The 27,859-nt window shown below is 35.9% G+C and overlaps 2 long non-coding RNA genes across 2 annotated transcripts; one reads left to right on the top strand and one right to left on the bottom strand.

The window, feature by feature from the left end:
- Nucleotides 1-2,333: 2,333 nt before the first annotated feature.
- LOC130458376 (uncharacterized) lies at nt 2,334-14,612 on the bottom strand. Its single transcript, XR_008917658.1, has 2 exons — nt 14,329-14,612; nt 2,334-2,760 (listed from the first exon to the last, which is right to left on the bottom strand). It is a non-coding gene; the product is annotated as an uncharacterized LOC130458376 (long non-coding RNA).
- On the top strand, nt 13,984-27,854 carry LOC103106226 (uncharacterized). Its single transcript, XR_464878.2, has 4 exons — nt 13,984-14,142; nt 14,323-14,474; nt 25,435-25,536; nt 27,168-27,854. It is a non-coding gene; the product is annotated as an uncharacterized LOC103106226 (long non-coding RNA).
- The last annotated feature ends 5 nt before the right edge of the window (nt 27,855-27,859 follow it).

Raw genomic sequence — 27,859 nt, 5'->3', positions numbered from 1 at the left:
TTTTGATATGGAACTGCTTATGAGGTTATTACAGTATCTATTATTTTCATTAAATATCCTCAAGTTATATCTCTTTGTGAAATAATCATCCAAAAACATTGAATGACAAATTTATTGACTTAGAACAGTATCTTGAAAATATAAAAGTTTCTTCTCATTATTTTCTCCTCACTCCAATTTCACAGATTAAAAAGTGAGGATTATGTCAATAAAAAATAAAATAAAATGGAAATAACTGGATGATTCTGACCTATGTTAATATCATTTAAAATAAAGAGAAAACTGCCACTTCTGCTTTCTCATTATAGGCATTTTCCCTCTCATAACATGTTTGAGGATTTACTTCTTTTTCTTTTTACCAAAAGTATGTAGACTATTGTCTCTGTTCACCTATCCAATTGCCTTTCCAGACAGCAATAACAATGAGGTTGAAATGTCCACTGGAGCAATTCATGATAGTTAGTTAAAGGAACATCAAACCTTCTAAAAGTTTAATGAATAGAACTTTTGGCTTCTTCCTTCATATTAACCCTATGATTAATATATTTATCATGTACTGATGTCCATTACAATTCTAATGCTGAGTCTCTCAGAAGTCAGTGAGTTGTTACAGAACAAAATCTTTGGGGCTTCAAGTTTCTAATAGAATATAGGGTCCTTTTCTTAGTCAAAATGAAGACTGAACTTTTAAAATTTACCCATCAAGTTATGCATATTAACTTTGGTTTCCAATTACACTTTTGCTGCATGAGTCATCTTTTTGTTTACATGACTTTTCATGAGGAAAAGAATGTACAAAAATGACCTTCAAATTAGGGGAAATGTTATTCATTAATATTATGATCATAGCATAATTGTGCCTGAGTATTAAGAAAAATATATGAATTGCATCCATTCTTTAAAGGCTTGTATCCTTAATCTCAGATTATATCTCTTGTTTAATACTAGAAAATTTATTATCTGTTATCTAATAGCTCTTTATCATTTTAATGTGGCTAGTACTCCCTGGTTCATATATTCATGACATATTTGCCTAGAAAAAAACTTTAAAATTACCAGTGCTAATCCCTTCATGTTATAATGAAGAAACTAAAGTCCAAAATGAATGACCAGTTATCATGACCAGTTGGTTAGGTGTCAGAGTTGGGATAAAAATTCTTAAATTAAAATTAAAAAAATATCTGTTGACTCCAAATAGTTCATTAATCTAGCTACTAAGAAGTAGCCCTCTAACTTTACTTTATCAGCCAGTGTGCTATTATCCTAAAACTATCAGGGGAACAAGGACTTTTGTAATGTTATTGGTCTTGATTTTAGGGTAATAGCAATCTTGAAACTATAAAATATTTAGGTTTCTTTATTAAAGAGAAACATTTAATGGACAGTCAGAATTAAGACTAAATGGAAATTTTTAGGTCAACAATGTATCAGAAGAACTCAAGAACAATGTACAAATATATCAATAATAATACACACATCAGTTTTATTTTGTTTTTTGAAATGGACTAATGATATCACTGGGTGATGCCTTGACTTGTGCATAAATTGAGTTTAAGTGAGGCAGAGTTACACAAAATCCTCAGCTTTACTCTCTCTTCCAGAGTAATCAAAGTTCAGTAGCAAGACAGAAATCAAGACAATGGGTGATGGTAGGGGATGCAGTGGATAACTGTGGCATCTTTGACAGTTGACTGAGCTCTAAGTTCTCCACAGTGCCTGTTTCAGTCACCTTGATGACCATTGGGACAAATTGTTCTCATCTGCCTATTGCACTGGGGGTGGCCTTCATATGCTTAGTGTAAATATCCCTTAAGTCACTCATAGGCTCCTGGCCTATCATTGATGTTCAATTTGCTTTAACTCATGTGCTGCAATGGTTTATTATGGTGTGGCTGCTGCACATACTTGAGCTTCCTGGAGTTATAGAAAGAACTAAATGAAAACTAGATACCAAAGGTGAATAGCCAAGGAAAAGAATTGGCAAGCCTTCACACCACAGGTGAAAGTCCTCCTTGAACACTCATACACCTCAAGGAGGCAATAATAATCTATTGGATAGTTGGTTTGCCTCAGAACCAGACTCATATCAAGTCCTTTCTCTGAAACATACTAGCTGTGTGATCCTGGGTAACCACTTAATCTCTCAGTGTTCTAAGCAGAGAAAGTAGTGGCTTGCATTGGTAGAGAGAGTTTTGCTCATCTAGAAGTCCTCTGTGTCAATGAAACCAGAAGTCCAATCTCTGTCTTGGTCCATATAGAAGAAAATTATTATTTTTAACAGTAATCCCTGAAATATAATGCAGATAATTATTTCTATAATGAATGGTGCTGAATTACATTTCCAGAGTTTAATAGGGTATTTCTGAGTATACAAGTGGGTAGGTCTCTCTCTCAGAGAAAGCTTCATTAAGACATGAGATATTAAAAACTGCTATATTACCAAGGACAGGAGTAAGTACCTTGAACAATGAGGTACATTACCATGTTAATTACATGAAATATCTTTCTTCTTATTTTCCTTTGCCATAATAATGAGAAAAGAAGTTACAATTATTGGTTATCATCTGGCTTGTATCAAAAAGCAGAGTCTGGTACCACTAAGTTATCTAGAATTACAGTTCTAGCAGCAAGTTCTGTCCAAGGGAGCACAAATAAAGCTGGGCCTATTGGATAACAGTTAGATAGTGTGGGTTTGACAGATGGGAAGCAGGGCAGGTAAAATATTTTCATCATTATGATTCCAGAGATGAAGGTTGCTGCCTGTGAAGAAAATGGAAAAAGTTTGAATATGAGTTATTTATATTAATAGAATATTGGTTCTCAATTCCTTCAAGTTAAAGAAAGTTCTTTCCAAATAATTTTTTTCAAATGTTTATTATTAGTGGTATAAAATAAAGCAAGACTGATTAAAACAAATAAATTCTCCTATTTTCAGATCAATGTCCCCCCCCCCAAATATAATAATGTCATAAAGAACATATTTAGGGAGAAAGGTACAATTTTCCTGCTATCAATTCATGCTTTATAATTAGGAGCTAAATTGAATTTAATAGTTTGCCTTGAAAAGTGTCTCACAACAATGTGCAGAAATTGTTTCAAAAGAGGGAAATAGGTAGGGAGGAGGTGGAAAGAAAGAAGAAAGAAAAGAAAGAAGGGAGGAAAGAAAAGAATAAGAGAAAAGAGGAGGAAACAAGAAATAAAAATAGAGAAAGCAAGGAAGGAAAGAAGGAAGAAAAGGAAAGGAAAGAAGGAAAGAAACAAGGAATGATGCATGGAAACAAGAAATTGAGAGAGAGAAAGGAGAGAAGAGAGAAGAAAGCAGCAGGGAAGCAAAGAGGAAAAGGAGAAAGACAGAAAGAGAAAAATGGGGAGAAACATAAGAAGGGAGGGGGAAGAAAAAGAGAGGGAGATATTGTGGGATAGAATTTTGTTTTCATTCCATGATACTACGTTCCATTGTCACACACCAAGGAAAATAAGGCAAGTTAAGGTTATGATTGCTGTAGCAGACACTTTTACCTATTTTTTATGGCAACTGATTTGCATTGGTTCAAATTCTCACATTCTCTTTCACAAAAGGATTAATATGGAAAGATGTTTTACACTATTACATATATAAAAGCCATATCAGGTTCCTTGGCATCTCTTGGAGGGGAAAGGGGAAGGAGAGAGGGTAAGAATTTGACTCAGCTTTTTTTCTTTTAAATGAAGGTTAAAACTGTTTTTTCATGTAATTGAGGTGAAAAGAAAGTATTAAAAAACAAAAAAAAAGACAGATAAGGAAAAACTTATTAACAATTATAGCTAAGTAAAACTGAAATGTAGTGAGTTCCCAATCACTTCAGAGTTTAAAATGAAATTACTAGAGTGAATCTTGAAAAGGAAGGAAGTAACTTGTTTTGTTTGTCCTCAGAGAACAAAACCAGAACCAATGGGTGAAACTTGCAAAAAAAAAATGCATTTTAGTTAGGAAAAATGTCCTAAATAATAGGACTGTTAAAAAGTGAAGTGAGCTATCCATAGAAATAATGTGTTCCCCTTTCCTCCAACTCTTCAAATATATAGTGGATGACAAACTCTCAGATATTTTATAGGAATTATGGAATATGGAAAGATTAGGAGTAGGTGTTGGACCAGATAGTCACTCAAGTTCCTTCCATTTTTTAGAGTTCTTGATTCCATCATTTAATGCCACACATTAACCTTTGCTATTGTGGATTTCAATACTCATAATTATTGCATTGCCATTTGAGATAAGTGCATTGTAGAGGCAGTTTTTAATATGAAATAAATAGTACTGGTATGAGACTTAAAAACAAAACAAACCAAGGGCTAGAGATATAGATCTAGGAATTATTTGTTTAAAAATGATTATTAAACTTATGAACATTGATGAGATCACCAAGCAAGATAAGAGAGGACAAAAGAGATCCAGTACAGATCTTTGGGGGAAACCCATACTTAGCAGGTGCTAAGAATTTGATTATCCCACAATTAAGAAATGTATGAAGAATCAACAAAGGAAACTTGGAAAGAGAAGTCAGACTGAGAAGAACAGAATTAGGGAGGACAGGGCTATTAAAACTTACAGGAAAGAATACTCAGAAAGAGGAGATTTACATTGTCAAATCACATAGCAAGATCAAAAAGGATTAAGACCAAGGAAATACTTTCAATTTGGCAATTAAGAGATGAAATGTAACTTTGGAAAATGCAATTTCTGTTGAATGGTGGAGTATGGTAGCAAAAGTGAATGAGTGAAGAGGAAAAAAACTTACTGAGTGTTGATGGCTAATTCAAAGAGTTTAGCCATGAAAGGGAAAATAAATATAATACAATAGCTGTCATGCATTATAGGATCCATTTTTAAAGATTCAGGAGACCTTGGATGTATTTTTAGGTAGAAGAAAAGGAGCCAGAAGATATGAGAGAGAGTACATTTGGTAGTAGGGATTGGGTGAGGTAAGAATCTTTTTAGAGAAAATTGAAGGAGTGAAATAAAAAATACATATAAAAGAGAAGGCTTTGGTAAGGAATGGGCACCCCTTCATCAGAGACTGATGTTAAATAAATCATAGGAGAAGTTGTCTGAATTTTGTATGATAGGAAGAGAAGAAAAAAAGGAACTCAGTGAATGGCTTCATTTTTATTTTTGGTGGTGGGTGGGAGAAACACAAGGTGAATTCCTTCACTAATAAGATGGGAGAGTTGAGTAGATTCAAGAAAACTTGAAATAGCCATTTTGGGAATTGATACAATGATTTCATCAGAAAGGGTTTGGTTGAGTTTAGATACTATGAATTTATAGTATATTCAGTTACCAGGGTTTAATGATCTCTTCTACATCTGTTCAGAATCACATGGCTAGGAGCAAAGAGATTGATAAAGGGAGAAGTCCATAGTTGGGAGTTAGAAAAATATAGTCAGCAATAGAACAGAAAAACAAGGGATTCAATATGATTCAGTAAACTTGTCCTAATTCATGAAGAGGTTGACAAAAAGAAGGAATGAGTGTTTATAAAGGTGATTGCAAAAGAATTGAAAAGTGGAAGAAATGCAAGTCATGATGAGGATGAATAATAGGGTTTGAATCATAAGACATGGGAAGATGAAATAGCTAAATTCATGATCAGATAAGGAAATTTCAGAATTTATGAGAGCAGAAGTAGGATTCTTGTGCAAGATCAAGGACACATGAGGCCATTTCTGTTTAGCTCATGCTAGGCTTGAAAGTGTGCAGATTGATGAACTTGGAAATTAAGTTTTTGGAGGGAGGTTTAAGATATACAAATGAATTCCCTATTAGGAAGGTAGAATATGGGTAGGAGAGAAAACTTATGAACCATGTACTAATTACATCGAGAAGGAAAGAATAATATCCTCAGGCACTGATTACACAATACAATTGGAGAGCATGAACCTCTAAAGAGGAGAGGTTGTTTAGTGACAGTGGTAGAGAGAAAATCAACATATGACAATGAGGAACAAGAAGTAGTCTTTTCCCCCTATAATGATCAGTGAGTAAGAATTTTTGAGAGAAAAAGGAGACAATAATCAAAATAAAAATGATCAAAATGTTTTCATCAGTAAGTATCCAGGTCTCATGACAGCAAGAATTTTAAGAGATGTTCATCATGGAGCAGGTATCCAGAGAGTAGAGGGGAAGAGATCAGTAGATGTAGAGTGGAGTGGGACCTTTGCATAGTAGAGTCTAGGTGTATAGGCCTAAAGGAGTAGCGGATTAATGAGGTATAGGGTTTGTACTTTGGCAGCTGGGTGTTCAGAATTAATAAAATGGGAGAGTAAAGGGGCCTGGAATATTCTAACTATTAATGGAACAGTGGTTGAAGTCAGGTTCTTTGAGAGGAGTGTGATATTAAATCACAAGCATAATCTCACAAGACACTTGGTTCTTTTGTCTTGTACCACTCATGATGACAAGGAAAAGCAAAAAGACCTCCATAAACACAATTGTAGCTGGAGCACTGAACACCCTTTAAAGGCTGAAGAAGTAAAGGAATTCTAGGAAGAATATGAGTTCTACAAAAATCAAGTGAAATTATACTTTGATAGTCAGTTAAAAATATTGAGATTATGTTAAGCCATATGATTCAGAATTAAGAAGTAAAATATTGCAAAATCTTTAGAATATTCAGATGTGTCATATTTGAAAATCATGATGAAATAGGTTATGGCTAGGCCTATATACTTTATAAGGAAAGGAGTGATTCATGGAGCCAGGGGCAATAGAATTTCATACAAGAACCTTCAGGCCATAAGACAAATAGAATTTCAAGACATATGAGAATTAAAGAATATTGATGAACAGAAGTCCCTGATTAAAATGTGGCCAGAGTTTAAAGGCCTCATTGTTTTATGTATAATAGAATACTTTAAACTGGTTTATGGATTCATCCTCTAGTTCTATGAAAAGTTCAAACAAATGCACCTTCCTACTTCCTCATACCTAACATTATTTCACTCCTTGCTGACCTCATCTGTCATCACTTGAGAATTGTATTTATAAAAAAGAAGACAAGATTTGGAGCTCAAATTACCTGAACCTGAACAACCAATGTTCATCTTTCCTAAGGATTTGAAAATTATAGTTTTATAAGATAAGAAAGGATATTCTATTACTTGTTTTGGATCAGTTATTTATATCATTGCGTTATATAAGTTTAAACAGTTCCCAATAACCTTCCATAGTAACAAGAATATTTTCTTACAAAAGAATGTCAGAAGGCACTGATAAGAGAAATCTTTGAATACTGATACAAAAAAATAAAATTGACTAATAGAGGCAAAAATATTTATTGATGTGGGGATCATTTCCAAGTCAGCTGTTCTGATGCCATAAAAAACGTCAAATATTTAGAATAAAATTTTAAATCACATATAAATATTAAGAATAATAAATAACAACATCTCTAATTATGGCCTATTCCAACAAACTGTTAATCTCCCAAATTTGAAAAGATAAAGATGCTGATTTTTATAATTATAATTTTTATGATGAGATACAGACCTAGCAATATTGTTGATCAAGGGGTATGCACAATTTTAAAGTTTTTTGGATATAGCTATAGATTGCTTTCCAGAATGGTATGATCACTTTCTACCAACCATACAATAGTGTCTCAATTTTGTCACACTCTGTAGTGTTTCTTGTTTCCCTTTTTTCTCTTAAGAACCAATCTGACAGCTTCAAGGTACCTCAGGGTTGTTTTCATATGCATTTCTCTAATGAAGTGATTTAGAGCCTTTTTCATGTGATTATGCATAGCCTTAATTTCTTTATCTGAAAACTGTTTATTCATATCCTCTGACCATTTGTTAATTGGGCAATGATTTGCATTTTCATAAATTTGAGAAATAAAGCCTTTATTAGAGATACTTGCTATAGAATCCACTCCTCTCAATCCCAGCTTTATTTTTTCCCTCTAATCTTGGTTGCATTGATTTTATTTATGCAAACAATTGTTTATTTTAATATAATCAAAGCTACCAATTTTACATTCTACTGTGCTTTCTTAGCTCTTGCTGGTCATAAATTGGTCATAAATTTGCACTTTATCACCAGAACTGACAGACTATTCAATGGTCCTGTAATTTATTAATGGTAGAAATAACCTTAATGTCTAAATTATGTATCTATTTTGACTTAATGGTGGTATATAGGGTATGAGATATTGGTCTATACTGTTACAAGGGAATCACTTTAAAAGACTGATATATATTAATTTAAGGTCGCCAAGGAATTCAGCTATGTAATTCCTAAATGAAAACTCAAGTTTGCAGTCAAACTTTTATGGAGTTTAATTACAATAGGAGGAAGAAAGGAATTAGAGATAGAGAGAGAGAAAAAGGGAGAGAAAGGAATAGGGCTTAAATACCCCTTCTGTTTAGGCTGGGCCAAAAGGCCCAAGCCCTTAGATAGCTGGGGCAAAGAAAGGAGATCAGTCCCTATTACTCACGTGACCAAAATGGAGAAACAGTCTCAGAGGCCCCCACCTTCAGCTTCCTTCAGAGCAAGCTTCTCAGAGTACACTGCCACCACTCCGATCAACTCCTCAACCATCCTCGAGTCTTCAGACCCCCCTCATCTTTAAGGAAACCATCCAAGTTGCCTCCCCTCAGTTCTCACATCTACCAATCACTGTCCATCAATTTCCCTGTGCCAATGGAGGCTCTAGCTTAACCCAGGACTGCCCAGAGGCTTTGCACATGTCTGTTGAAGGTCATATTTTCAAATGATTAAATCTTTGCTCCTTTGCTACAGCCCTTTCTAAATCCTGTTAACCTGAGTAGGGTAGAGATTGGAATAATTAAATTTTGATCTAGGCTACAGCCCTTACTCAATCCTGTTAGGACTGAATAGGGTGGAGATTGATTCCAAGTATCTCCATTGTATCAATTCTAAAATCAATCATGACTCAAAGAAATTCCTGTTCTATGCTTAAGCATAGGTCAAAGTCCTTTCCATTGTTCAGCAAAAGGTTTCTGTCCTAAAGTAATCTTAAGAAGGGAAGAGAAGGAACCTCCCATGCCAATGGGGTTCCCATTCCAATAGACTATCAGTAAGAAATTTTCCAAGTATGAAATATCCCAATGGTGAAATTTCCAACATTTATAAGTCTAAGGAATTTTAAGGTTTACAATACCTAGTCTGTGCAATATCTTTTTCCTGTTTTCCCATCAGTTTTTATTAAATAGTGATTTCTTATCCCCAAATCTTAAATCTTTCAGTTTATCAAACACTAAATAATTAAGGTCATTTGCTATTATGTATTATGTAGCTAACGTACATCACTGATTTATTACTCTATTTTTAGCCAGTAACAGACTCTTTTTGATGATTACAGGTTTGTAATTCAGTTTGAGATCTGTTATTCCTAGGCCATCTTCTTTCACTCCCCTCATTGATTCCTTTGATATTCTTGATTTTTTCTTCTTCCTTATGGGTTTTATTATTTTTTTCTAGTTCTATGAAATGTTTGGGTAATTTGATTGATATGGAACTGAATAAGTACATTAATTTATTGAGAATTGTCATTTTTATTATGTTAGCTCAATCAACCCATGGGTAATTAATATTTTCCTATTGTTTGAATCTGATTTTCTTTTTACGAAAAGTGTTTTGTAATTTTGTCCATTTGATTCTTGGGTTTGCCTTGGCAGATAGACTTAACAATTGTTTTAAATTATCTATATTTTAAAAACTGGAAAACGAGGGGATGCCCATCAATTGGGGAATGGCTGAACAAATTGTGGTATATATTGGTGATGGAATACTATTTTGCTAAAAGTAATAATAAAGTGGAGGAATTCCATGGAGACTGGAACAACCTCCAGGAAGTGATGCAGAGCGAAAGGAGCAGAACCAGGAAAACATTGTACACAGAGACTGACACACTATGGTACAATCAAACATAATGGACTTCTCCATTAGTGTCACTGCAATGTCCCTGAACAATCGGCAGGGATCTAAAAAACACTATCCACAAGCAGAGGAAAAACTGTGGGAGTAAAAACACCGATGAAAAGCAACTGCTTGACTACAGGGGTTGAGGGGACATGTCTGAGGAGAGACTCTAAATGAACACTCTAATGCAAATACCAACAACATGGAAATGGGTTCGAATCAAGGACACATGTGATACCCAGTGGAATCATGTGTCAGCTGCAGGAGGAATGGTGGGAGGAGGAGGAGGAAAAGAAAATCATCTTTGTTTCCAATGAATAATGTTTGGAAATGACCAATTAAAATAATGTTTTAAAAAAAAGAGCATAATAAATGAATAAATTACCTATATTTTATTTAAATTAAATTAAACTTCCTACTTGCTCTCGTGTGTTCAGAGATGCATATCTCCACCCTCATTATGTCTACATTGATTTTGAATTATTAAAACAAACACAAAAACAGAAAAGCTAATATTTAGATGGTTGTGTTCTGTTCCATTTTTATCAATGAACGTTACTTGCCCCCCCCAAAGACCTCATGATCATTCTTTAGTTAAGTTTCTTTCTAATATTCTTAAAGTCTGCCTTTACTCCTAGTATTCTTATTACCATTGTTTTTTCACCCATGTTCACAACCTTAGAGACATATTTGACTCTTCCTTCTTCACCTTCCTATTAAGTAATCAATTCCAATATATTTTCTATGCTATCATCTGTTATTTCTATTATCTAATCCCTCTTCTGAACTCACATGACCATCATCACATTTTAAGTCATCATAATATCTCTCTGTTCTATTGCAATAATTTCTTAATTGGTTATCCTGCATCTAGGCTCTCCCTTTTTAAATCCACTTTCCATATATTTTGCAAATGGATATTTCTAAGTCATGGATATGATCATGTAACTTCTTTGTTCAAGAGGCTTCAATTATTTTCCTCTGCAGTGAGGATAAAACATAAACTTTTTTTTTTAACTTTGAAGACATTCACAATGTTTTAGTTTATTCTTTCCTAGAGAGCTTATATATTCCTACCAGCTGCTCTGCCTAGTTTCAACTCTACAACTGTCATCATCATTCCCTCCACACCATTACTAGTGCCTGGCACATGGTATACACACACATACACATGTATACACACACACATACATGCTGACTTACTGATTGGTTGTGAGAGTATGCTTGTAGTCATTGTGAAAATTTACTGAGTGAATTCTGAATTGAAGGAAAGTAGAGTTGTTGGTACCTGCTGTCAAGTATTTGGAAAGTCATTGGGTAGAAATAGATTTGTTTTGCTTTCTTTACCAAAAGCAAAATTTGAAGCAATTTCAAAAGCTAGGCCTAAACTGAATGTAAGAAAAAGAAATTTGAATCAATTAGGGCTGACAAATAATATAATAGAAAACCTTCATTTATGGTTGGTTCTTCAATCACTGGAATTTAAACTGACATTGGATATACATGTATATAGATGATGTGGTAGAGAGATTCTTAATGTCAAATATTATTAACTAGAGACCCTCTGATAGTCTTACTGAAGAGCTGTGAAAACTAGTTCCTTAAGTCAAAATTATTTACTAATATCATATATATATATATATTCAGATAAAGAAGAGATATATATCTCTGAAAATCATTGAATAGTTAGGTAAGAATTGTCTTTCTCTTGTCCTTCCTTAAAATTCTAAATTCCACTTCTAACAACATTCCTTTAGGGACCCCTTGAAATACCAATTGGCTCAGACCTTGAGAAAAATTGTAGAGAGCAAGATTAATTTTTCTCATCCTGAAGGATTAAAGTATCTTTGTTCCTTAGTTAACTTGCCTCTGACAATAATATATATGAATACTGGATTTTCTTTTCAGTGAACTTTTCTGTCTGATAGCATTTTTCTCTTTATTTCAAAATTCAGAAGTTGTTATTAAAAATGTCATTAATTTAGAGATATGGCTTCAACTATGCTACCAATCTTATCAGTGATGAAAATGACAATAAAACAGGCACATTTACCAACCTTAAGAGAGTTAGGAGAGCTTTGCTAAGAATAAATGAGCACTTCCATAATAGTTATGAGCTACAGTTACTAAAACAGGAATCTGATTCATAGAGGAAAATTCTTACCAATGTTTCCTTAGCCCCATCTATACACAATGGCCTCTACACAGCAAAAGAAAATAAAAAGTGAAGGAAAACAAGAACAAAGAACCCCCCCCCCCAACAAACTATTCATTGTTCTGAGTCCTTCAGGTAGTCCAAGTAATAAAACTAAATAATATGTTTAAAAATATTTTCTTCTATCAATTTCTAAAATCTGATTTTCTGCCCACTTTGTACCCTGAAAAGTAATCTAAAATATTTCCATCTAAAAGGAAATATTGAGTCCCGTAACACTAAAACTCCTGGGCTCGAGAACACAGTTTTCCCCGATCATTTGTCTTCACTTCATCATTCTTAACAACATATCCAATATTTAAATGCATATTGTGCTATAGCAAGGAAAAAAATAGATATGCAACAATTGTGGAAGTCATTAATTTTGTTGTTTTGTTTTGTTTTGAAATATTAACTCAGTGCTTACTATGGCACCAAGAACTGGGCATACTGAGACCAAAAAAAATGAAGCATTTCTTGCCCTCAGAAAGCTTAGGATTCCTTCAGCCCATTATTAACCCAAGGTCTCTTTGTTCCAGGCATCCTCTTCTGAAGCATCTTCCATTTAGTGACCTCCCTCCTAAACTGTGAATCCCAAACTGAATACAATCCCCAGCTCTGGCTAGGCAGCAAACCTTGGGCCTTCCACCTCCCTAGTCTCTCTGATCCTCCCCAAGATCCCCTGCACTTTTTGGCCCTACAGATTCCTCCTGAGCCTCTAGGGTTGTCTCCCCAAACCCCCAGACTCTTTGCCCACAAATGACTCTCTAGCTAACAATCCTCCTTCTAAGCCAGAGTTGACTTTGGAACCCAGATGTTAGACTTCACACTGATTGCTGTGACATTTTCTCCCTTGTTTCATTTGGCCCATTGTTCTAGCTTATCAGGGACCTCAGGAAGGGCCTCAGTTCAGGTAACAGAGATTTAGCACCTACCAGTCTCACATCTATCCAGACAAGAAGAAAAAAAAGAAAAGAAAAGCAATCTCCAGCCTCATGAACCAGAAATCTAAATGAGTCAAAGGCTGGTCTTAATAGGATCTCCTCTAAGAATATCCAGATAATCTGTCCATAGAGACACAGATTTCCTCCAGGCCAGGCAGCCTGGGTCCTAGGTACTGCAGCTCTACACTGAATTGGGAAGATTTCAAGAGTTCGAATCTTGCCTTTCTACCTGGCACTTATTAGCTGTAGGGCCCAGGCCTAGTAATTTAACCTTGCTTGGCCTCATCATTTTTTCATCTGTAAAGTGAGAATAATTGGATTGAATGGCCTCCAAGGCCCCTTCCAGCTGTGAAGCTGGTCTTGTGCTGGGGACTCCTTACTCCTGCCTTTCTGATCTCCTCTCATTGGTTGGAGAGAGTCAGGGCTTTTGGCTCCCACTCCTCAGCCCCTGATCATCCACAGCTTGAATATAATCAAACACAGGTCTCCTGATTGAACCCAAAAAAGATGAGCCCCTGAAGTGCAGAGTTTAGAACCCTTCCCTGGTCTACTCCAATCCCAGAATGTCCTCATCACAGGGGGTCCTTAGCCTAAGTCTCCCCATCTCTCTTGGGTGCTGTGTTTCCTTCTGATGAAGTAGTGAGTGGTCACCTATGAAGGACAGCACTTGGGCAGACATCCCACCCCTCCCTGACCCTTTGCTTGTCACCTCCCTCTGCAGCCATTTCCTAAGGGATCATTCATTAACCACACTCATCTGTCCTGTGGCTGATGTGTTGTGTCTCCTCCCAGCTTCCCCTTCTGAGAAACTGCCAGGCCTGAAAGAGAATTTGTGAACCAGAAAGGGTCTTGGAGAGGGAGGGGACTGCCCAAGGTTCTGACTAAGTGAGTGGCCAAGGGCACATTAGAATTCGGGTCTCCAGATTCCCAGTCTTCAAAAAGAAACCTCTGAGCCACACTGGGCTATGGGGAGGGCACTTTTCCCAATTTCCAGTCTAAATGTCTTAGGATAAGCCTTCCTCCCTGGAAGCCTGAATTCATTTCGAGGATACCTCAGCACGTGTCCATGTGGAGTGGAGGTTTCAGGGGAATGGCAGGCTCCGAAGACAGATTGGGGGAGAGGGAAAGGGGGAGAGGGCAGAAGGCGCCATCTTTCTGTCTGTATCCAAATCAGTCCACCAGACTCCCCAGGACAGGTGAGGTTTCCTGATGGGATGGTATTTGGTCACCTCGGTTGTTTTTCCCTTCCTTTCCTCTAGACCCACCGGAAAGAAGAAATTCTAACTTGACAGGCCGCCAATCAGTGGGCATCTCTACTTCTGGGCGCCATCCCGTAGTAGACCATTCGGCCAGGGCCCGAGAGTGGGCCTTTGTGCCCCTCTGCTCCCAGCCAGGTGCTCAGCACTAGAAGGTGAGTATCGGCTAGGAGTGGTTGGGCGCGCGTGGGCCTGGGAGGCCTGGGAGTGGTTTTCTATCCGCCACCTAGTCCTGCAAGGCAGGGGCTGGAGCAGCAGTACCTAGCCACCACCTCCTCCACCTCCGCCTCCTCCCATCGACCTCCATCAGCCCCGCCCTCGCCCCGCCTTCCTTTGGAAATCATTTATGCTTCTGACTTGAAGTCTAGCTTTTTTATGAATATTGAAAGTAGCTCTATACATATATGTTCCTGAAAAATATGACCTCTTTAGTTTTTTCATTCATTATTTTAAAAGGATTTGGTATTTGAATATAATATGGCCCTTTAAGTGTTAATATGTATTGAATTCACGAGTCAGTTCTCTTAATCACCACATGACCCCTGGTCCTCCAACCCAATATGCTCTCACATTATATAAAGATGTAAGTATATTTTAGGCAGTTACATTGAGAATACTATCTTATGACTGTTGTATAGACCATCTTTAATTCATTTAAACCTCAAATCATCTTGAAATATTCCTTGGATAACCCAATGGAAGTATTATTTCTAATAGTCAGTCACATCCATGGTAAAGAGATGCTCTAAGATCCAATTTAGGTCAAAGCCAAAACATTAGATTATGATCAGTAATAGAAATCCTCTCAATTAGAACACATCCTAGATTTAAAATGGACCCCTCTATATGGTTATATATTCAAATAAATTCCATTTATTTCTGAGGAGTCAGTGCAATCTGGTTACAGATCAGAAAAATTATACAGTTCACTAAACCTATTTACTATTATTCATACTCTCTCAAAAAAGACAGCTGTCGTTGATTTTCCCCCAGTAGCTATAAGCCAAGTGATATTTGAAGTCATAAGGAGATGTTTTACAGGGAAAAATGGGTTTAGAAGAAAACTACATCACTGGACTAATGCTGATTAAATATGTCACTTCTATATTTAGACCCATGGCTTAGATTAGTGAACAGATTCAGGTGCTGAGATTTATAGGAAAATAGTACCCACAAAGCTTGTGCAAACATAAATTTATTCACTATGCAGTGAAGCAAGCCAACAAAAAACAAACTACACATACACATATGCCAGTATGGCAATGCAGAGATTCAGCCACACACATACAGGGCCATCATCACTCACTTGAGGAAAGGAAACGTGTACAGTAGCAAAGATGAGTGCAAACTAACAGAGGGGAATGAACAGAGAAGTTTTACATATTAAAGATTAAACACAGTTGAGAACAGGCAATCCCTGAGAGACCAGAAGGCATTCTTACTCAGATTCAGTTGTGGTGGAGAAATTCCCCAGGTTGCTTATTGTATCATATTCAGGAAAGAATGGTTTCTAATGGTACCAGAAAAGGGATGGAGGTTTGAGTTGGTTACCAGGGACTCTGGCAAGGGAGTTGGTGTTACAGTATGGGCACGAATTTAGTGTTAGGGTTCGCGATTATTTTACATTGTTGAAATAGAATATTTTATGGTCATTAGGATTACTTAGCATATGTGACTCCATATTGGAGTGCTATCACTTATAACTATAATATTAAACAATATATTTAAAAAACCACACAATTTTAGTTACTTAAAAAAATAGTACTATAAGGAAGGAGAAAGAAGATAAGCATTTATTAAGTGCCTATTTTCGGCTAGGTACTGTGTTATATGCTCTACACATATTTTCTCTTTTGATCCTCACAACACTGTGGAGTTGGTGAATTATCTACATTTAACAGCCGAAGGAGCTGTGATTACTTAAATATTTTGTCAAGGATCATACAGCCAATGAATATCGAAGGCTAGATTTGAATATAGGTCTTCGACAAGACTCTATCCACTGTGCCACCCTGGCAAAATTAGAACAAGGACAACTTGATAAAAGCTATATTAATAGATTTAGTTGTTTGTTTTTTTAACCTTTTACCTTCTGTTTTAGAATCAATAGTTTTCATTAGTTCTAAGGCAGAAGGATGGTGAGGGCTAAGTAATGGAGGTTCAGTAACTTGTTTAGGGTCACACAGCTAGGAAGTGTCTGAGGCCAGAATTGAACTCAAGACCTCCCATCTCTAGATCTGGCTCTCAATCCACTGAGACAACTAGCTGTCTCCCAACATTTAGCTTTAATATTCATTTTCCACCCAGTTATACTTCTCTGAACTTCCCTATCGTGCCCAAGGCACCCATTCATTCTATAAGATAATTTCATATCTACATCTAATCAGTACACTCTGTACCTGTCACATCTTTCCTTGATTAGAACCTGAAAGTGCCTCCTAGGACCACCATTTATGGAGAGGTCCCAAGCCAATCATTCAATTTTCATGAGTCTTCATGAATCTGTACTCATCTGGATTTCTCCATCATGTTCTATTTAACTCCTTTTCCCACCACTTCCCTTCATATTCTTTATTACATGTTCTCTTCTTCTATTAGACTCTAAGATCCTCAGGATCAGGGACCATCTTTTGCTTTTTTGTATCCCCAAGTCTTAGCACAATTCTTGACACATGTTACACATCTAATGCTTGTTGACTAACTCATGTATTTGAGTTTTCTTCTAGGTCGATTTATATATTTAATATTTACCCCAAAAAGTCCACATTGATAGTAGAGAGAGACTGAAGATGGACTAAATAGAAAATAGAATAATTAGTGTTAAAGAGGAATTCATTTCCATTGCTTCTTGAAGCCCATTCTTCTGTGTTAAGAGGAGTCTCTGAATTCTCTAGGTAACATCAGCTGAGTATCTAGCCTTCCAGCAGAGAAAGAAGATTAATTGAGGAAGAATAGCTTTTAGAGTTGCTTGGTGGGTATCTCTAAGTTCAAAAATTCTCAAGTCTGAAAGTTCATAGCATTGGATCTTATAGCACAGGGGTTTTTAAGCTACTTTCGGCCATTGACTGCTTTAGGCAATCTCCTAAATACTTTAGGTCATTTCTAAGAAAATTTCAAATTGAGGAAAAATGAAATATGTAAAATTTATAAAGGAAAGCATGTACTTTAAGATAAACAATTATCAATTAAAAAAAAAGTTTAAAGATCCTAGGTTCAAAATCTTCATTCTAGTGATAGATTTCCCCCGGCAATTTTTTAAAAGTAAATAGACAATCCAAGTTTCTATTCAATGTTCTGCTTAGAGCACAAAACCAGAAAAGTGTTCATGTTCATTCTAAAAATCATATACTAATTCCCTAATGTAAGAGAGAGAAATCTGGAAACTTTGGGAATAAGCCTGGAAGAGTTGCAAGAATCCTGCAAGCAGCAAAGGGGGGAAGGAGCGAGGGGGATGGAACTTGGAACCTTGGAGTGAGAAAAAAAAAAAAACTGATCCAGGCAGTTGAAAGGGACTGAGAGTACCTGGGCAGAAGGATTTGACTCTTAAGTGATTCACAAAGTCAGTGATCTTTCTCTCCCTGAATTCCTGATCCCAGATCCTCCCAAACCTCAACCAGTGGACAAGGACTTTAAGATACAAGCAGTCCACAAAAAAGATCTCCACAACTCCCTTTGAACCTTGAACTTGGGGACACTTGCTGTGCCAGCCAAGAAACCAGGGTTTCTCTACTCTGAACCCCTCAGGGGTTATCAGACCTGAGCTGTCTAACTTTGGGGGGAAGAGTGTTAATTAGATAGAGACCCCCCTCTCCTTTCCCTCCTGAATCTCAATCCTTATCATTCTTCAGCCCTGTCTTTTTCCTGCTTCCCTTGAATAAACTCAGTTATTAGGACCCAGAATTGACTTCAGCTTTTTTAGAAGACAGCCTGAATTGAGGGGGAAGAGAAGTGGTCTTTCTCTCTCTCCAGAAGAAAGAGGCTTAACACCTGAAACCTCTTTCAACAAAGATCTTAGAGGGTCTGGCAATAGGAGTTGAAGGCAGTCATAGTGAAGAGGTCTAGTCAGAGAGGGCTGAAGGGGGAAAAGACAAAATCCATCCTCCTATCCTCTGGCTAAACAATACCACCCCCTCTCATTCTGTCTTTTCCTAGAAGAAAGAAGACTCCATTCCCTTTTCACCCTTTCTTCCTTTATTATAAATCTCTCACCTCCCCCCCCCCCCCCCCCCCCCCCCGCTTTATTACACTAATCAAGGATTTAGTTGAGCCAGAAACTGGACATAGTCATGATTACAGTTATGCATTCTTCTAATCATGGAATAATGCAATATATGGCAATATCCAGTAAGACAGAAACTGGAGGAAGAAGGGGTACCTAACTGTCTAAACTCTTTCCTCCCCCAAAGTTGTGAGGAGCTTGGGCTTAATGACCTCAAGTCCCAGAAGGGGTTCAGTCTTGAACCCTGATTTCCATCCTGCCCAGCAGGAGCTTCGATTTAGGTGGGGAGACTGTGGAGATTCTACTTATGGAATTTTCTTCTTTCTGTCTTTATCCACTTGTGGGGGTTTGAGAGAATGGAAATCAGGATTTCAGGAAAAGAAGGTTTTGTTGGGATCAACCCAGCCAAGACAGGACTTCACCTCAGCTGTCTCAGAGCCAGAGAGAGAGACAGACTCAAAATCCCAATTGCCTGCTCTCTGGATTCTTTTTTCCTTAAGATTCCAAATCTCTCCAGCCAAGCCCCCTCTGCTTCTGGAACCTTTGCTCTTTTCATTTTCACAAAGTCTCTGGGATCTCTTGTAAATCTCTCCTCTTCCACATATATTGGCACACTGGTCTATTCCATGGCTGGGTTGCTTGAGTGCTAAATAGGCTCGCATACCTGTTAGTCCCGACTGCTCCTTTTTACAGATGGGTTCTTCCAAAAATGGTAGAGATGTTTTACATGGATTTTCTAGAACTTTCCAATTCTGTTCCCTTGGCTGGACTATTAAGGATTTTCATCTCTTGTAGAGCAGATTGCAGCAGGGAAAGGTAAACACTCTCTTTTATCTATCAACTATTCTGAGAAGGAAGTGGCAGTGCATAGAGATATGATCTTTCTTTAGGCGATTTTGATATAGATACACTTTATGAATTTAAATTTAGAGCAATGCAGTGAGAGAGAGCTCTCTCCTGGTTCATGATGATTTACTTTATTATTATTATTGCTGGCAAAGCTGTAACAAGGCAATGGTTATTTAATCAGTTGTTACAACATAATTCTAGGGTTCAAGGTTTACTTGATATTAACTCTAAAGTTCATCTGTCAGATATATAAATTTAGATGCAGGGAAACAGGACTGTAGATCAATCAATCAATCAATAAACACATTAATCCCTTATGTGCCAGACATTGTGATAAACACAAGGGATACAAAAAGAAGCATAAGATAGCCTGTACTCTCAAGGAAGTTTTAATCTGATGGGGGAGACAATATGAAAACAAATATATGGAAAGCAAACTAAAAACAAGATAAATAGGAAATGATAAACAAAAAGAAGAAACTAAAAATAAGAGACATTTAAGTTGGGATTTAAAGGAAGCCAGGGAAGTCAATATGCACAGCTAAAGAAGGAGACCATTTCAGGAATTGGGGAAAGCCAGAAAAAATTTCGAGTAAAGAGATGGGATGTCATTCCTGTAAGAATCTAGAAGCCAGTGTTACTATATTGAAGAATATAAATCAGGGAGTAAGGTGTAAGTACATTAGAAAAGAAGGAGGGGGTTATGAGGAGTTTTGAATGGCAGAACAATTTATATTTAATCTTAGAGGCAATAGAGAAAGCTCTTTGCTGAGTATCGGAATGATATTTAAAGTCATGATTTATGACATTTGCTTTGGTAGATTAATTGAGGATGGATTAGAGTGAGGAAAGGCTAGATGTGGGTGGACCCACCTAATATATATAATGCATATTTATATCTCTGAATATGTAGATATATCTTTATGTATATCTATGCATTTATAGTTATATTTTCTCTACATATACAGATATACATACACACACATATATGTATATATAAATAAAAATAGATAAAGTGGAGCAATGGAGACTGGGCAGGGAGCCCTCTTTACTCTCTCTCTCTCTTTCCTTCTCTCCCTTCCTCTCTCACACATATATATATGCATTCACAAAAACAAACATGGATAACATCTCTAAACTGTAAATAGTACCAGTGAGTTTGGCTTTTCTGCTTTAATTTCATATTAGAATAAGTTTATTCACATTTTAAAAGCTATATATCTCATTTTATCATCCACTATCCAGAAGAAAAAAAGAAATTATAAACATCACTTTATGTAATAGGCTTCCTAACACCCATAGTGAGCCAGAACTCTTTCATCTCTTTATTCAAATTCCTCTCTTTTTCAGTAACATTCATTCTTTAGATTTATGCAAGGCTTTTATATTCAGCAACTGTGTTAATTTGAATTCCCTGCTCTTACTAGTTTCAGTCACCTTTTTACATAGGAAGTAAGAAAGAAATCATACAATTTTTGCAATGTCCTAAGTTTGTTGTATTTCATGTTGATAATCATGTTAGCAGTGAAGCTGAAATTAAAAAAAAAATCACATAGTACCTAACATACTATGGCTATATAAATTAAAATACTAAGAAAAGCATCAAATATCTAATCTCTCTCTCTCTTACCAGCACAACTTCATAAGAAGTCATAGTTAAATTTCTATACAAGCAATGCTTTTCCCTATATGACTCCTTAGTGAACCAGTACAACTCCACATTGTCCTTTGCTCTTGAATCCCTAACCTCCTTATTGTATTACTGATTATGTCCTGCTAAGGATCAGCTATGGATTAATTCAGTCATTTGCTGTCTTCACTCCCATACATGTATTGCTAAACAGAGATGGAGAAAATCATGCAACTATTGTGAGTGGATCCACTAACATTTTATGATATGCTACCTCAGCTGAGCCTTCACTACTGCTAGGCTGTTGTATTATACCTCCCTTATCAATTCACTGTGCCATTCTCTACACTGGCCCTTCTATGTCTTTGTTTCTCTCTCGAACCTTCTATGGCCCCTCTTCCCTCACCTTCAGAGCTGAGATTTTTGTCTCATATTTTACATTAACCATGAGATTCCTTTTCTTTCTTCCTTATCTCCTATCCCTTGGGAACCTCTTCTGGTTCTCTTCCTACCTGAATATACTTTATTCTTCTTTTCTTGATCTTCATTTAGATCATATCCTTTAATTATAGGTCTTACAAGTTGTTTTTTTTTTTTCCTGGACCCACTTTTCTTTTCCCCTTTTACTATTTCACTTGGTAATCTCATTAGCTCCCATGGATTTGATTACCAGCTCTATGTTAATATTTTTAAAATCTTCCTCTCCTGTCCCAAACTCTCTGCTGACTTATGATATCCAACCATCTCTCATATCTCAAACTAGAAAACTTGGATAATCTTAAACTCAACATTTCTTTCTGTCATTGTCTCTCTTTGCCTTTCTCTATATTTCTCCTACTTTATCTCTGTCTCTAATCCTGTCTGTTTCTTTCTTTCTATGTCTCATTAAGATTTATTCTCTCTGAAGAACATAAAAATAAATAAAGTTATGGTCACAGATATCTCAAGGAAAAGTGCTAAAAATATAAATTGTGTTATTAAATGTGAGACTAAATCATATTTTGCAACATTATAGGAAGTTCCCTAGATTGAGAGTTCCATAAAACAAGTAACCACAGATTCACTTCGTATATTTCTGTTATAGGTAGAGATTTTCAGAGAGATGGCATGGTGCAGTTGATAAGAGAGCTGACTTGGAGTCAGAGATATCTGGGTTCAAGTCTTTCCTTTTTTTTTTACCTAGCCATATAGATCACAGGCAAGCAATTCTAAGTACTCCAAGCAGTTAACTAGAGTGCCAAATTATAGATGAGATGTTGATCAGTATTATTGAAGGTTTCTAAACACTAGTAACAAGCCACAGCTCATTTCACTAATTTAATTATACTTGCCTCATCAATTGAAACCAATGACTGGTGCTGCCTTGCTATTAACAACAACATTTATAACTGAAATTGTGTGAAGTTATGAGATCACTAAGTCATAGTTATTGGGGGAGGGGGGAAGAGGAAGACTGATAACAGAACCCTGAAGAAAAACACATTGAATGAATGAGCTGGATGAATATCCAACAAAGTAGACTAAGAAGAACTGATTAGATAGGCAGGAAGAGAATTAGAAGAATAGTGTCACATAAAAAAAAAAACAATTAAAGAAAAGAGACAATTGAGGAAAGAGGGTTAAAAAGATTTGACTAGTGTGTTGGAGAAAATGTAAGCCTGGAGATTTGATTGGATAACAGAACCGCAAATATTAACTCTAATCCTAACCCTACTACAGGTAATGATTCCCATGTCATAATGGTAGAAGGAACTTGCTAGATTGGCATTAGGATTTCAATATCCAGTTGACATTTTAAAATGAACACCTCTAAAATATATTTAATTATTGTTTCTTCCAAAATTTACTATTATTATTGAGGGTGTCATCATCCCACTAGTTATCTACTCTCTCAATGTAGGTGTCATCCTTTATTTTGCATTTTCTCTTGATCTTTTTGTATAAACTGTAAAGTCTTTTTTTCTATTTTACATTTTCAGTTTTTCCCATGTATAACCTCTTCTTTATTGATACTTCTACAAATAGGCCCTTATCACTGCCCACCTGACTTTTATTTAATTAAATTCCTTTGCTTTGAACTCACTCCAAACTCAGGCTAACCATCAAGGGTAAATACATTGATGGGAGCCAATATCATAATGATTGGTCTCACTGCCTCAAATCTGTAACTCCTCCACACCAAGCTACTATGCTATAGTCCTACAGCTCAAGTCAGTCCACTATCTAATAAACTGGTGTGGCTTCCTATTGCCTCCAAAATAAAATATAATACATTCAATTTGGTTCTTAAATTCCTTTGCAACCTGTTCCCTTCTTTTTCAGGTTTTCTTAGATCTTATTGTTCTGCATGTGTTAGAACATAATAAAATCATTCTTGCTTCCTTTCTCTTCCTTAAACAAGAAATTCAAGGTCCATCACTGAATTTTCATTGCATCTCCCAAACATGGGATACTCTTCTTTCCATTATCCTCCTCCTAACTGCCTTCAAGTCTCAACTTTTACAAGAAATCTAATACCTGTGCCTTTCTTCTCCTGAAAAATTACAATTTATCCTGTCTTGTTTGTACAGTTGTTTGTATGTTGTCTTCCACATTTGATCCAGAGTATTTTTTCACATTTGGTTGTACTTTTTACTCTTGGTAAAGGGCATAAAACATCATAGGCCCTTAAAACATGTCTGTTGACTTGATTAGTGTTAAGGCAAAGAGATATGAAGAATGAAATAGTAGACACCTCTAAGTATCTTAAATATGTGTGTAAGAAAAAATATATGTGTGGATGGGTGGTTGTATATTTATGGGAATAAGTGAAAATTTGGCATTATCTTTAATATATTTTCTATTTCTGATGAGTTTATTCCAAAGTAATAATAGCGATTTTTTTAAATTATTGAAACTAAAGAGTCTACAATTATTATATGACAAAAAATCTTTATTCTTGTTTAATATATTTTAGCAGAATAGACTGCACTGGGTTTTCTTTAAATCCTCATACATAAGCTGGTAGAGGCAGAGAGCCTTATCCACTTCTTGGAGAATTTATATGCTTCAATTGATATTAGGATCAGCATTCATAATTTTTTCCTTCATGACTTCTACAGCTTGAAAGATATCTTCAAGCTCTTTGAGAGTAAACTTCTCCATTTGCTCATTATCTGCTACTATGGTATCACTGTTGGCTTCTTCAGATACTTTTTCTTGTTATAAATGAAGATCATTATCAGGGAGTTCTTCTGAGTGTGAAAGGAGCAATTCTCAGATATCACCATTCAAATGTACTCTAAGCATGGGTTACAGTTTCTTTAAAATGACAAAGAATGGGTTTGGAATGTAGTGTTAGAACAGTAAGACCAAATTGGCTAGACTTTAGAGTGTGTAAAGGCAAATTATATATATGGAAATGTTGGTTTGAGTCAAATGGTAAAGAACATTAAATACAAAATAAAAGGAATTGAATTTGATTGTGGAAGCAATAGGGACTAAACAAATTTTATTGAATATGAGGGTGGAATGGTCAGACTTGTTCAAGAAGAATGTAACTTACTACATAGAGGATGGATTAGAAAAGAGAGATTTGAGGCCAGAAGATTAATGGTACAGGTGAGAGATAATAAAGGATTGAAGATCCAAGAGTTTGTCTAGGTCTTTGTGGGACCAATATCCAAAATAATGTTTTATATATATATATATATATATATATATATATATATATATATATATATATTCTTCACTTTACATAGTTTTAGTTTGAACTTTGAATCATCCATTGTTCAATAATATGGATCCCTCCACATAGTTTACATCTTGTGAAGGTATTGTTGATGTTTTTTTCATAAATCCTCCATAAGAGATTTATTTAACACACGGAACATATTCCTCTTCTTGTCACATCTTGAAGTTAACAGTACACCACCATCATGCTTGATATAATAGCTGCCTATCTCCTTTTCTAGTCATGTATTTCCAGTAGGACAACTTTTGTTCCATTTCTTGAGCACAAAATATTTCTAGTAACATAATCTCAGCCTTCATACTCCCAGCATGGGTTATTCCATTGATCTCTGAATGGTTTCTAAGTTTGAATTTAATTATATTTAATTTGGACTTTACATTGGTAACTCAAAAGGCTTTAAAGTTATTAGATTTTTAAAATCTCTATAGATATCAATCAGTATTTAATGAATATTTGCCCTTATATAATTCTTTGCTATTACACAGCACTGCTACACATTGCATTTTATTTGATTTCACAAGTCTAGAAAATTTTAAAAAGGCAATTAGTATTATTCCTATGTTACAAATGAAAAAATACTGAATTGTCGAATGACTTACCCAAGGTCATACTACAAATAATGAGTGCAATCCTACATGAACTCTGAGAAACTGACATTTGTCTATTTCATTTTCCTGACATAAGACATCCCATCTCGTAATTCCACACATTTTCACTGGATGTCCTGAATGCCTGGAAATATTTTATCTTCACTTCCTGACTTCTATGTCTTCCTTCAAGTTCCAGGTAAAAACCTACTTTGTAAAGAAGCCTTTCTGAATTCCCCTTAATATTGTTCCTGCTTTCCATTGACTATCTCCTATATATCTTGCATATTAATTTTAGTACCTTATTGTTTACATTACATTTTCTTCATTAGATTATGAGATCCTTATAGCCAAGATCTTTTGTTGTCTCTTTTTTTTTATATCCTCAGTCTTTAACACAATAACTGGCATGTAGAAGGCATTTAATGAGTACTTGTTGACTTGGTGATTTGACCACATTCCCCATAGAGAGAATGTGGGGTATAACTTACTGTGAATGATAATGAATGTAAGAGAAGAAATCAGATCCAGCATGACCAAGGAGCAACCCAAGTGGGGAAGGGCAAGAAAGACCCAAGATTCCAGAAAAAGAACAGATGAGCTGTGAGGATACAAAAAGTTACTTCACTTCTTGGGAACCTGCCAGGAGTGAATGGTCTGAGAGGAAGCTTCTGAAACAGAGAGCTTCTCTGGACATTGATCACCTTCCAGTGAACCTCAAATTCCTCTGGTTCCTTCTGAAGACTATAAAAGTAGATTGGGACTTTTAGGAAAAGCCATTTACTAAAGAAGATCCTCTCTATGCTCAAAACTCTCCTTAAACTTCATTTTACAACTAGATTAGGTCAGGAGGAAGGACAACCCCTATAAATGACCAAAAGAGGGTCAGGCAACCACCTGAACCCTCAGGATTCAGAGGGAGGTCAGTTGTTAGTTCATAGGGATTCCCATTTCCCACTTTCCTTAACCAACAACCCCATCCTCCCTGCCTTGTGTGTCCCCTAGAATAAAGAGTTACCTTTTTAGATCAGGTCTGCTTCTTAACATCATTGAAGGGAACTAAGGCTTTGAGGGAAATATCACCTTTCTCCCCAAGAAGGAAAATCAGCTCCAAACCAAGCTGTAGAGTCATTCAAATCTAAAGGGAGAAAGTGGACAGTTGGGAGATTGGGAAATCCAGGGGAAGAAGAATTACTCTGCTCTCCTATAATAGCCAAGATCAAACAAAGGGGAGACATCAGGTTTATTCTATAGGACCTTCTCCTTCAGTCCTTAACCTCCATAGTCAATCTAATCTCTGAGGAGACATTCTGTCCATCTAGAAGACAGTTTGGGCTACATTCCCCAAGGGGAAGAGAGGGGAGGATCAATCTCTTCCCTCTCTCTATTTCTCTAGCTCCTTCACATCTCTCTCTCTAGTTCCTCAGTGGGAGTATGAGGGACCCCATTCAGCCCCTATATTACATGAAGTATATGTATAGAGAATTTATGTGACAAAAGTTTACCTCATAGCTCTTACTTCCTAAAAGTAATTTTTTTTCTTTTTGTAGTTAGTTAGCTAGTCAGTCAGCAAAGTATTTATCATTAAGTGTTTTACCATGTCCCAGACACTCTGATAACCATTAATAATAAAAATAAAATGGAAAACAAAAATGAAAAATATAACATGACCTCACTTCTCATGTTAAAATGAAAGAAATAATATTCAAATAACTACTTACATAATATATACATTCAATTTAGCAAATATATATGGTAGTTTGGGCAAAATTTAAGGAGAATTGCTATATAGCAAAAATATTCATCTTTTTTTTTTCCTTTTCATGTCAGAAAAGATAAAAGCTCGTAATGGTCTCCTGAACTGATATTGAAAGCTGGGAGAGAACTTAGACATCATCTAGTCAGAAATGATCTGAAAATGGAAGAGACCTCAGAGACCATCTTATCCAACCTTTTAATTTTTGCAAGTGAAGAAAATGGGATCCAAGGGGTCACAAATAGAAAACTTCCTACCCCAAAGCAATATTTGAACTTGGGGCCTCTGACTTCATAGTCAATGTTCTTTACAGTCTATTGCATGGCTCCCTACCTGCTCTAGACCTATAGAATATTCTATCAACAAAAATAAGATTTACTTTCATTACCATGGAATGCACTGCTTTCAACAAGCTTTTATGTTGTAAAAATAAAATTGCGAGCTATATAAAATAAAATATTTCCATTGAAAAACTGTTCCAATATAGGTTCAAAACTGTTTAATTCACCAATCAGGTTCAAACTGTTCAGATACTTTTGATAGAGGTAATCAAAGGTATCCTCAGTGATGAAGTGAAGCTCAAATGTGAACCTCCCTTCAGGACTAGGCACAAGGACGCTAAAGAGACTCTTATAAAATAACGTGTTTATTAAAATATATAAAGTTAAATAAAGTATTTCTAATTCTATGGGATTCTAAATCCACCCAAATAAACTCCCAGGTTCCTCTTCTCCTGTGTTTCACAGGCTACACTAATCCTCCTTGA

Source organism: Monodelphis domestica, chromosome 3, assembly GCF_027887165.1.
Source record: "Monodelphis domestica isolate mMonDom1 chromosome 3, mMonDom1.pri, whole genome shotgun sequence".
Lineage (NCBI taxonomy): Eukaryota > Metazoa > Chordata > Mammalia > Didelphimorphia > Didelphidae > Monodelphis > Monodelphis domestica.
Note: the sequence above shows the minus strand (reverse complement) of the source record. Positions and strands in the feature narration are given on the sequence as shown.